This window comes from Hylobates moloch, unplaced genomic scaffold (genome assembly GCF_009828535.3).
Source record: "Hylobates moloch isolate HMO894 unplaced genomic scaffold, HMol_V3 SCAFFOLD_3, whole genome shotgun sequence".
Taxonomy (NCBI): domain Eukaryota; kingdom Metazoa; phylum Chordata; class Mammalia; order Primates; family Hylobatidae; genus Hylobates; species Hylobates moloch.
The window spans coordinates 54,938,209-54,948,913 of record NW_026652278.1 but is presented as its reverse complement, the minus strand read 5'-3'; positions in this window follow the sequence as shown (position 1 = coordinate 54,948,913).

Here is a 10,705-nt window from a genome sequence, read left to right as displayed (position 1 = left end):
AAAAAAAAAAAATGAAAAGGATCCAGTCCACCTTCAGAAAGGAAAAAATGGCCTTTCCTGTACTGAAGGACAATGTAACCCCTTAGAGCTAGTAACAACCAATCCCCTTGATCCTCGCTGGAAAAAAGAGGAGCGTGTGACCTTAGGAATCGATGGGACCAGCCTGGATCCCTCGAGTAAATATCTTGGTTTAAGGAGAAGTTTACAAATGCTCTCCTAAGCCAGTGTTTCAAACTTTCTATGATGAACTAAATGTGCCAGTACCAGAAATTCCAGGAAAAACAAGAAATTTGTTTTTGCAATTAGCTGAGCATGTAGCCCAGTCTCTCAAAGTCACTTCATGTTATGTATGTGGAGGAACTGTAATAGGAGATCAATGGCCATGGGAAGCCCGAGAATTAGTACCTACAGACCCAGTTCCTGATGAATTCCCAGCTCAAAAGAATCACCCTGATAATTTCTGGGTCCTACAAGCCTCAATTATTGGACAATATTGCATAGCTACAGAAGGAAAAGAATTCAGTCACCCGTAGGACGACTTAGTTGTCTGAGACAGAAACTGTATAATGGTACCACAAAAACAGTCACTTAGTGGAATTCAAATCACACAGAGAGAAATCCACTTATGAAATTCCCAAATTTGCAAACCGTGTGGACCCACCCGGAATCCCACCGGGACTGGCAGCCCCCACTGGATTATATTGGCTATGTGGGCATAGAGCTTATGCCAAATTACCTGACCAGTGGGCAGGTAGTTGTGTTATTGGCACTATTAAACCATCTTTCTTCCTACTGCCCATAAAAACAGGTGAACTCCTGGGCTTCCCTGTCTATGCTTCCTGTGAAAAGAGAATATGGCTATAGGAAATTGAAAAAATGATTAATGGCCCCCTGAGAGAATCATACAATATTATGGGCCTGCTACTTGGGCACAAGACGGCTCGTGGGGATACCGGACCCCCATTTACATGATCAACCAAATCATATGGTGACAAGCTGTCTTAAAAATAATCACTAATAAAACCGGCAGAGCCTTGACTATTCTGGCCTGGCAAGAAACTCAGATGAGAAATGCTATCTATCAAAGTAGATCAGCTCTCGACTACTTGCTAGCAGCTGAAGGCGAGGTCTGTAAGAAATTTAACCTTAGTAATTGCTGCCTACACATAGAAAATCAAAGGCAAGTAGTTGAAGACATAGTTAGAGATATGACAAAACTGGCACATGTGCCTGTGCAAGTGTGGCATAGATTTGATCCTAGGGCCATGTTTGGAAAATGGTTCCCAGTGCTAGGAGGATTTAAAACTCTTATAATAAGAGTTATAATAGGACTAGGAACCTGCTTATTGCTCCCTTGTTTGCTACCTGTATTTCTTCAAATGATAAAAAAGTTTTATCACTACCTTAGTTCACCAAAATGCTTCAGCACAAGTGTACTATATGAATCACTATTGATCTGTTTTGCAAGAAGACATGGGTAGTAAAAATGAAAGTGAGAACTCCCACTATTGAGTGAGAGTCTCAAAGGTGGGGGAAATAAGGGAGGAGACCACCCCTCATATTGTCTTATGCCCAATTTCTGCCTCCAAAGAAAGAAAAAGTAAAAACTAAAAGGCAGAAATGAAATCCACAAGCAGACAGCCCTGCGCCACACCCTGGGCCTAGTAGTTAAAGATCAACCCCTGACCTAATCGGTTATGTTATCTATAGATTACAGACATAGCAAAGCACTGTGAAAATCCCTATCCTGTTTTGCTCCAATCTAATTACCAGTGTATGCAGCCCCCAGCCCTTAAAAGGGACAGGAATTGCTCACTCAGGGAGCTCAGCTCTTGACACAGGAATCTTGCCAATGCCCCCAGCCAAATAAACCCCTTCCTTCTTCTTTTTTTTTTTTTTTTTTCTTTGTTGAGATGGAGTCTCGCTCTATCACCCAGGCTGGAGTGCAGTGGCACAATCTCGGCTTACTGCAAGCTCCGCCTCCCGGGTTCACACCATTCTCCTGCCTCAGCCTCTCCGAGTAGCTGGGACTACAGGCGCCCACCACCACGCCCGGCTAATTTTTTGTATTTTTAGTAGAGACGGGGTTTCACCATGGTCTCGATCTCCTGACCTCGTGATCCGCCCGCCTCGGCCTCCCAAAGTGCTGGGATTACAAGCGTGAGCCACCACGCCTGGTTCCTTCTTTAGCTGGGTGTCTGAGGAGTTCTGTCTGTGGCTCATCCTGCTACAAAAGGAGTTACGTAAATCCAAGTCATTGTTATAAACATTAGGAAGACAAGAGTAGCTCTTAGAGGTAAGGAATCTGTGACTGCATTTAGTAGAATTGGAAAAGGATTGTAAAAATGTCCATGGCAAATATGTATGTATACAGTATGGATTGGGTAACAAAAATTTCCTCTGGTAGATTTCTGTGATGTTTCATAGAACTTAATGTCCATCTGTGCTGTTATAATTAACCCTCCAACTGAAGTGGATGGTGTTTCTTAACTTGCCACTAATAAGCATGGCATACTTGAGCACAGATATCTCTGTGCTATTAATTTCATAATCTCTTGGTGTTAATTCAAGTGGACTTGCATTCTTCCCAGTGCTATAGTCCCTTGAAGAAATTATTCTGAATTGAGAAGAGAGGTCAGAAAATGCCTTCCAGAAAGAACCCTTTTTATTTATATGTCAGTATCTAGAATTAGAGTGTACTGTGCTGTGTTTTGCATACCTTATGAAACAATCTGTACTAACAAGTATATGAGATATTTCCATTTCATTGATGAGGAAATGCAGGTTCAGAGAAATTAAGTAAAATGCCCAGGTCCATATAGGACATCCTAACTGTAGTGATGCAGCTAGAAGGTGAGAGAACCAAGACCTCCCAACTCAAAACCATCTGCCTCTAGAATCCTGTTGTTAAATGATTAAAACCATTCAGTGATTCTGCCTCATAACAAGCCAGAGAAGTTAGTTAGCTCACTGCTTCCTCATTTGGAAGACAAGAGGTTTGAACTGTAATGAGGCACCCCAATCCTAAACTCAAGGATTCAGTGAGTGAAAATGCAACCTGTTGCATCTGTCCTAAATGTGTCAGGAGACCATTTGCAAGGTCTCACTTTACAGATAACTGTTTCCTCTTCTCTAAGGCTTCAGTTTGTAATAAAATGGCATATGTATTCTCCAGTCATTAAGGTCTGTTTGGAATAGGCCCCCCCATATCTGGCCATAAACTGGCCCCAAAACTGGCCATAAACAAAATCTCTGCAGCACTGTGACATGTTCATGATGGCCATGACGCCCATGCTGGAAGGTTGTGGGTTTACCGCAATGAGGGCAAGGAACACCTGGCCCACCCAGGGTGGAAAACCACTTAAGGCATTCTTAAACCACAAACGATAGCATAAGCGGTCTAAGCCTTAAGGACATGCTCCTGCTACAGATAACTAGCCAGAGCCCATCCCTTTATTTCGGCCCATCCCTTTGTTTCCCGTAAGGAATACTTTTAGTTAATCTATAATCTATAGAAACAATGCTTATCACTGGCTTGCTGTCAATAAATATGTGGGTAAATCTCTGTTTGAGGCTCTTAGCTCTGAAGGCTGTGAGACCCCTGATCTCCCAGTCCACACCTCTATATTTCTGTGTGTGTGTCTTTAATTCCTCTAACGCCACTAGGTTAGGGTCTCCCTGACTGAGCTGGTCTCGGCAAAGCTCCATTGTTTTGTGTTATTAAATATGAAGTCAGGCCTTGTAAATGGGAGTCTCAGATCACTTTTCTGTGTTCAGTACCCAAATAAATTAAAGCTATACCCATAAAAATCATTTTAATGTAATTTTTAAAATAATTTAAAAATCTCAAATACTATTTTAAGCAATTTGTTTTCAAAGAACTCACAAGTATTGGTATAATTTGGAAACGATTTCCAATTGTTTGGCCTTTAAAATAATACCTCTTGTGTGACCAGCACTCTTCAGTTTCTGAAGCATTGAGTGACTCATTAAGGGTTGTAGAGGGGGTAACATTTGAGTGTCCACGTGAATAAAATGACTTTCAAGAAAAGTAAGCCAGAGAGCCGTTCCAGTAAGAATGAACAATTCCTAAGTCTATTGCATAATTGGGATGATGAACTGCCTCTGTAGAGATGGGGGCCAAGGTTTGAGAGAGGATCTTAAATGTGTGGAGTTTGTATGACCACTTAGACCCAGAGTGTTGTTCTGGGCTGTTGTCTGCATGACTGTTTACTGATCTTACTGGGAGCTGTCCCACTCACTGAGCAAACTCAGGGCAAGATGCTATGTAGGCCAGTCTAAGATCAACAATGATCCCAGACTTATTTATAAACCCACAGGAAAGGCCCCTGAGAGTGCTCTGCCATCTGACCTGAGACTAGGGTGAGGAAGGATTAGTGTTAAGGCACGGGAAGTCCTTGGTGGCCAACTAGGTTTCCAGTGTGAGCCAGGAGACTCATTTGGCCTTTCAGCCAGTAGTAGCTACAGACTGTTCTCTGGACTCTTGTACAAGGTGCAGTCTTAACTACAGGGCTTGCCATTTTGGGTGTTGTTTGTGGAAGTTGATTATAACTTGTACCATGGAGATCATTTACTCAATAAATATTTATCAAGTACCCTTAGCCTACCTGGCAGTGTTGTAGGTACAGGGATATATTACAGTACCAGGCAGGTGGGGCCCCTGTCCTTATGGAGCTTGCTTTCAGTGAGGAAAGCAGGCAAGAAATTGATAAACACATGAGAATTTCATGTGCTGTGGAGAAAATAAAACAGAGGAAAGAGAGAGAGAGCTTAGGTGGAGGAAGAATATTTTTGCTAGCAGGAGCTAAGAAAGTTTTCCTGAGAAAGCAACATTGGAGCAGAGACTTGACTGGTGAGGAGCCTGCTAGGTGGAGGCCTAGAGGAAGAGTGAGGACTCAGATGCCAAGGAAAGCAGACACAAAGGCCCTGGGGCAGGTAGAAGTCATTAAAGCATTAGGAAGCTAATATGGTTTGGCTGTGTCCCCACCCAGATCTCACTTAGAATTGTAATAATCCCCATGTGCCGAGGGTGGGGCCAGGTGGAGATAATTGAATCATGGGGGCGGTTTCCCCCATACTGTTCTTGTGATAGTGAATAAGTCGCACAAGATCTGATGATTTTATGAAGCACACACTCTTGTGCCTGCCACCATGCAAGAAATGACTTCGCTGCTCTTTTGCCTTCCATCATGCTTGTGAGGCCTTCTCAGCCACGTGGAACTGTGAGTCAATTAAATCTCTTTTCTTTATAAATTACCCAGTCTCAGGTATGTCTTTAATAGCGTCATGAGAACAGACTCTCACTGCTAATAAAGATACTACAGAAGCTCACTGTGACTACAGCTTAGTGAGTAAGTGGAGAGCTAATTTTTCAGGATTGATAAAAATCAGCTTCTACATAATTTCTCTGACATTTATCCCGCAACCTGAATGGTTAGGGAAACCTTCCAATGGCAGAAGATACAGATTCTCTATGTATTGTTCTTTTTTTTTTTTTTTTTGGTTGGGGGGGATGGAGTCTTACCTCGTCATCCGGGCTGGAGTGCAATGATGCAATCTCAGCTCACTGCAACCTCCACCTCCCAGGTTCAAGTGATTCTCCCTGTCTCAGCCTCCCGAGTAGCTGGGAAACAGGCACGTGCCACCATGTCCAGCTAATTTTTGTGTTTTTAGTAGAGATGGGGTTTCACCATATTGGCCAGGCTGGTCCCAAACTCCTGACCTCAGATGATCCTCCTGCTTTGGCCTCACAAAGTGCTGGGATTACAGGCGTGAGCCACTGTACCTGGCCCTATGTATTGTTCTGTGTCCTTTGTGCCAGTGTATGTCACAACTTACATTAAACAGTGAGTCCTGTCTCTGAAGTTTGCAATTTTTCATGGTAATTCCAGCCTGATCTTGTCTGACCCCTAACTTGGCATAATATTAAGCAGCTCTGTTGCTCTACTAGATGAATTTAAAGGCTGTGTTTTGCTGACATATTTTTAAAAACTACAAGCAGAGCTAAAATTACATCTGCTGTCTTTTTTTAGTAACAGATTTATTGAGATATAATTCATATATCATACAATTCAATTGACATACCTGGATGGGTAGAATCAATATTGTAAAAATGACAATATTGCCAAAAGCAATCTACAAATTCAACGTAATTTCCATCAGAATACCACCATCATTCTTCACAGAACTAGAATAAACAATACTAAAATTCATATGGAACCAAAAAAAGTGCCCCCATAGCCAAGGAAAGACTAAGCAAAAAGAAAAAATCTGGAGGCATCACATTACCTGACTTCAAATATACTATAACACCATAGTCACCAAAACAGCATGGTACTGGTATAAAATAGGCACATAGACCAATGGAACAGAATAGAGAACCCAGAAATAAAGCCAAGCACTTACATCCAACTGATCTTTGACAAAGCAAAGAAAAACATAAAGTGGGAAAAGAACACCCTATTCAACAAATGGTGCTTGACAACCCACATGTAGAAGAATGAAACTGGATCTTCATCTCTTACCTTATACAAAAATCAACCCAAGATGGATCAAAGACTTAAATACAAGGCCTGAAACCATAAAAGTTCTAGAAGATAAGCTAGACCTTGGCTTAGGCAAAGACTTCATGACCTGGAACCCAAAAGCAAATGTAACAAAAACAAAGATAAATAGATGGGACTTAATTAAACTAACAAGATTCTGCACAGCAAAAGAAACAATCAGCAGAGCAAACACAGCCCACAGAGTGGGAGAAAATCTTTGCAATCTATACATGTGACAAAGGACCAATATCCAGAATCTATAAGGAACTTAAATAAATTAGCAAGAAAAAACAAACAATCCCATCAAAAATTGGGCTAACGACATGAATAGACAATTCTCAAAAGAAGGTATACAAATGGCCAGCAAGCATATGAAAAAATGCTCAACATCACTAATGATCAGAGAAATGCAAATCAAAACCACAATGTGATACCACCTTGCTCCTGAAAGAATGGCCATAATAAAAAAAAATCAAATCAAATAATAATAGATGTTGGCATGGATGTGGTGAAAAGAGAACACTTTTACACTATCGGTGGGAATGTAAACTAGTACAATCACTATGGAAAACAGTGTGGAGATTCCTTAAAGAACTAAAAGCAGAACTACCATTTGACGCCGCAATTCCACTACTGGCTATCTAACCAGAGGAAAAGCAGTCATTATATGAAAAACATACTTTCACGTACATGTATATAGCAGCACAATTCACAATTGCAAAAAATATGGAACCAGCCCAAATGCCCATCAATCATTGAGTAGATAAAGAAATTATTATATATATATATATATATATATATATATATATACATACACACACACATACACACACACACACACACCACGGAATACTACTCAGCTATAAAAAGGCATGAAATAATGGCATTTACAGCAACCTGGATGGAACTGGAGACCATTATTCTAAGTGAAGTAACTCAGGAATGGAAAACCAAACATTGTATGTTCTCACTCATAAGTGAGAACTAAGCTATGAGCATGCAAAGGCATAAGAATGATACATTGGACTTTGGGGACTTGGGGGAAAGGGTAGGGGACGGTGAGGGATAAAAGACTACACATTGGGTACGGCGTCCACTGCTCCAGTGATGGGTGTGCTGAAATCTCAGAAATCACCACTAAAGAACTTATTCATGTAAAAATAAAATAAAATAAAATAGAAAAAAAGAATCAGAAAAAAAGAAAGCAAAAAAGAAAAAAAAACACAAGCAGAGCTAAGTTTACATCTACTGTATTTTTTTAAGTAACAGCTTTATTGAGATGTAATTCATATACGATACAATTCACTTGACATACAATTGACATGCAATTTAAAGTGCACAATTTAATGCTTTTTAGCATATTTACAGAGTTCTGCAATCAACATCACAATCAATTTTAGAAATTTTCATCTTTCCAAAAAGAAACCCCATGCCCATTAGTACATGTTAGGAGCTTCTCCCCATTTTCCCCCAGCAGGTCCCCCTCCTCAGCCCTAGGCAACCAGTAATCTTCTTTCTGTCTCTAAATTCACCTAATTCTGTGATGTTCATATAAATGGAATATATAACATGTAGCCTTTCCTGTCTTCTTTCCACTTAGCATTTATAAGTACTTTTGTACTTATAAATTGTGACATTTGTAAGTATTTTTACAGCAGAATAATATTCCATTGTATGGATATACCACATTTTCTTTATTTGTTCATCAGTTGATGGGCATTTGCGTTGTTTCCACTTTTTGTCTAATGTGAATAATGCTGCTATGAACATTCATGTACAAGTCTTTGTGAGGGCATGTTTTCATTTTTCTCGGTTATTTACCCAGGAGTGGAAACCATTGGCTCATCTGGTGACCTTATCTTTAACCTTTTGAGGAACTGCCAGGCTATTTTACAAAGTGGCTGCCCCACTTTTATAGTTTTTGAAAAGATTTTCTCCTAGTCTGTAGAAGGGGGAGCACATTTTTGACACCTGATAATTCTCAGCATTTGAAATGTTAAATACGCAGATTATGAAATAAAGAAATTTAAATAAAATAAATGAAAGTTTTAAAACTCAAAACAAAGTAAGAGATTTGAGTTTTAAAACCTTCATGTATTTTCTTTAAATTTATTTTTTACGCCATCTAATAATAATATACCTTATTATTGGGGTTCCTTATTACCCATTACATGTTAAATAGTTAATTACATAAGAAATTCCTCACATTTTCTTCAAGTGCCTTAGGTCAAGTGATGAAGAGCCAAGTAAACATGACGTACTTTTTAATTGACAGTCATTAAATTTATTTACCTACTAAATCATCGGGTACCTACTCTATGCCAGGCATGTGTGCAGTGCTGAATATTTTCTTTGCTATTTTATACTTTGAGAGGTTACTTTATTATTTCAGGGTTGGAGGAACACTGTGTACTACAAATAATTATCATAGCTAATGTTCCACAAGCAAGCTTTTTGCAAATTGAGTTTTTTGCTTTGGGTATTCATCAGTTACATACTTCTTTTTATAAAATATGCCATTTGGGCCACACTTGATAAGTCAAACTTTTTGCAAATTATAGTTGTCAGCACCACAGGAGTTCCATTAGGTATTTATTTTTCCACCTCACAGCAATGTTCATTTCCTAATTTATTTGGTGTATATTATAACATTATTGGCTAGAGAATCTGTTGAAAAATAATCTTGACCAGCCAAAGAAAAGTTGAATTAGCAGCCTTTCCAAGAATTACATCGAAGGCAGAATCTAATCCTTTACTTCATTAAGACCACAGTTGACAGAAGATGTACCCGAGTTATAGAAATATTGATGTGATGTGGAAGGAGGGTGATGCCTGAGGAGTGATTTAATTCTATTTAAATTCACATTAAAAGGCCAAGTTCCAGACTATTTTAGTCGCTGGACTTTGATTCTCTGAACTGGTTACCATACCTGCGTGTCACTACAGAAACTTCTTGGATGAATTTGAATAACTCAGATGCCAGTTGTGTAATGGAGAGAAAAGGATAGTGTATATGACATCCGTTCGTAGTCATTGTAAATTTGTCAATGGATAGAATTTTCTTCTTTTAACTTTAGTACAGATAGGTTCAGAACCTTACTTGCCATGGGATTCTTTGGTGTACTCATGAAAACAAGTACTCATATAGAACTTACTTACTATGTGTTAGGCTGTTCTGAACACTTTTTCTGGTTTAATTCATGAATCTTCACAACTACCATTTGAGGTAGGTATTATTTTCCCTGTTTTATAGATGATGAAACAGGTACAAAGAAGATAAGGACCCTCATCAAGATTAAGAAGCTAATAGGTAGTCTGGGCTTCAGAGTCTGTGCTTTTGTCCTATATGCCCTCTGCTTCTTTTAACCTCTTGAGATTTCTGTTTCTTCATCTGAAAAATTAGAAGATTAAATCCTACATTGAATATGAGGTTGCACCTGCTAATCTCCAGGGCCCTTTTCCTAAGACTCAGGTTCAGATTCAGCAGTCTCAAAAAGAGCATTCACGACCACATGTGACTAAGAGAAATAATCAAGACAAAAAATACCCTAGGAATTAAAACACCCAGAAGCAGCTTCTTTGTGCCTCCAAAGATATCTGAAGGACCAGATTCAATAAAAGGAAATGCCCATAATTATCATTGTATATGATGTTGACGATCAATTCAGCCTTAGATTGGTGGGTACCAGCGTCTTTATGATGGATCCAAGTATTTGTACCGTGGGCCATACCTCTCTGTAGATTTGGAAACATAATGACTTTTAATCTAAATCCACAGTGATAGATTTGGTTGAGGATAAAGGAGCTATTGCCATGCTTCTATCTGAGCCAGCTGTACCCCTGGGGTTTGACAGACATTAGCTTCTTACTGCCAAAAGATACTGTCTTTTTTTGCCCTAAGACCTCTTTAGCCTAATCATCAATTTCTGATTCTTCTTGGTTAGGACAGTCCTATTTCCAGTGAAACTTTAGCCCTTGCTTTACCAGACACCATTCCTCAATATACTGGTATCTCATAGGTTTTCTATTTTTTGTTTCTGTTGCATCTCTTCAGTGATCTCTGATTATATTTTCCAAGCCACAAATCAAGAAACTGAGTTTGACAAAATAATTTTGTATTATTTTCCAGTTGCAAAAGA